Source organism: Octopus bimaculoides, unplaced genomic scaffold (assembly GCF_001194135.2).
Source record: "Octopus bimaculoides isolate UCB-OBI-ISO-001 unplaced genomic scaffold, ASM119413v2 Scaffold_197620, whole genome shotgun sequence".
NCBI lineage: Eukaryota > Metazoa > Mollusca > Cephalopoda > Octopoda > Octopodidae > Octopus > Octopus bimaculoides.
In genome coordinates this window covers 31,933-33,830 of record NW_026411418.1, presented here as the reverse complement: position 1 = coordinate 33,830, position 1,898 = coordinate 31,933, and the positions used below count along the sequence as shown (strand labels likewise).

Below are 1,898 nucleotides of genomic sequence, written 5' to 3'. Positions count from 1 at the left end.
ATATGCACGCATGTGTGTGTGCGTGCATGTATGTATAGATACAAATGTTTTGAGCAGGATCAATAGTTTACTAGAGTTTTGAAATGTTTTTTTTTTTTTATCAACATCTTATTGTAAAAGGGTTTAAAATCTACAGAAGGTTTCCCATAATTTTCTGCAGGTACCAACAAAATATGGCACCAGAGAAGAACAATCAATTATCATTATTATTAGTAGCATTGTTACCATTTTTTTATAAAAGCTAACCAACAGAATCCACGAAAAGGCAATAAGGATCAGTTTTTAAAATAGGGAGAGCTAAAAGGAATACCTTTGAAAACCACCAACTGTAAGTAATACTGTTTCAACATCATTATAGGCCCCTGGGCAAATGAATGTACTGGGCCCTATATTATTCATTCATTGACAAGATACAACAGTATGCATTAGATCAATATTAATTTCCTAGAGCCATTGGGCCAAGGGACATCTGCTCCAGCATGCCTGTGCCTGAAAACAACACTGGTGGTAAGTTATTTTGTTGTGTTAAATGAGAAGGTCAAATTGATGGAAGTTTCAACCATCGGCCCTCATCAAGTTGCAACCATCAGCCCTTGAGATTTGATGAGACTTCTTGTCACCAAATTTCGGCATAACATCAGTGCTAATTCATTTAGCATGCAATAGATTTTTTTTGAATAACGATAATAATAATAACAATAATAATACAGAAAATTGCACTACTGAGCACTGCACACATCCTACGCAAAACACTTTCAATACAGTAAAAGTAAGAGCATCACAGCAAACCACAGCACACACCCAAGGCGCACAGAGCTGCGCTCGGTAGTGAAGTGAAAGCACGTTATGAAAATAAAACTACTGAATAATAATAATAATAATAATAATAATAATAATAATAATAGTAATCCTTTCTACTAAAGGCACAAGGTTTGAAATTTGCGGGAGAGGGGACTCGTCAGTTACATCGACTCCAGTATTTCGCAGGTATTTAATTTAGCAACCCCTCGAAAGGATGAACAACAAAGTCGGCCTCGGTGGGATAAACGATAATCATAATAATAATAATAACAACAATAATAATAACAATAATGAAATGTGATAGCACCGTTACCTTGCGTGTGATAGATGTTCAGAATCGTCTGTTTAACACTCAGCACAAAGTTTCTCGAGTTTCTTGGCTATATATATAGGGGACGATGGAATTTTTTGTTTTTTCATTTTTTTTTTTGTCTTCGTTTGTCTTAATTTATTTTTTTATTAAGAATGTGACCACCTGCAGCCCTTCATTCTTCTACTACCACCACTACTATTGCTACTACTACTACTACTACTACTACTACTACTACTGCTATTACCACCACTACCACTGCTACTCTACTCCTCCTCCTCCTCCTGCTACTCACGCTTGCCTTGCTCCTTCTTCTTTAGTGGCCATTGCTGTCGATGATGATGATGATGATGATGACAATAACGGTAACAGCTATGAAGACGACGACGACGACGATGACGACGATGATGACGATGATGACGATTGCAACTTCTGACCGGCTGATTTGACTCTTGTTGTTCTCAGATCGACACGCTTAAACCGGTTTATGCAAATAGACACACACACACACTGACGGCAGTTTCATAATTTCTCGCCTTTTCGGCTTATTGTCGTTCACACACACACACACACACACACACACACACACACACGCATAATGCACATACATACATGACACAACAAAAAAACATGCATATGTTAATGGATTCATTACCGTCTCAATGCAACATTGAGAATTCAGAATAACACACGAATACATTATCTCTAAAACAAAAAGACAAACGGCCTTGGTAATTAAAAATAAACTAATAAATGGTAATTAACACTGGGTAGGTGTGTAATATTG

The 1,898-nt window shown here is 36.9% G+C and overlaps 1 protein-coding gene across 12 annotated transcripts in view; it reads right to left on the bottom strand.

Annotated features, from left to right (window-relative positions):
* The window catches only part of LOC106882233 (shematrin-like protein 2), a 14,578-nt gene extending 13,355 nt beyond the window's left edge, over nucleotides 1-1,223 (bottom strand). For all 12 annotated transcript variants that reach the window (XM_052978331.1, XM_052978333.1, XM_014932837.2 and 9 more), the window contains exon 1: nucleotides 1,115-1,223. The gene's annotated coding sequence lies outside the window, so the exon portion shown is untranslated. The remainder of the gene's footprint in view (nucleotides 1-1,114) is intronic.
* Nucleotides 1,224-1,898: the final 675 nt, after the last annotated feature.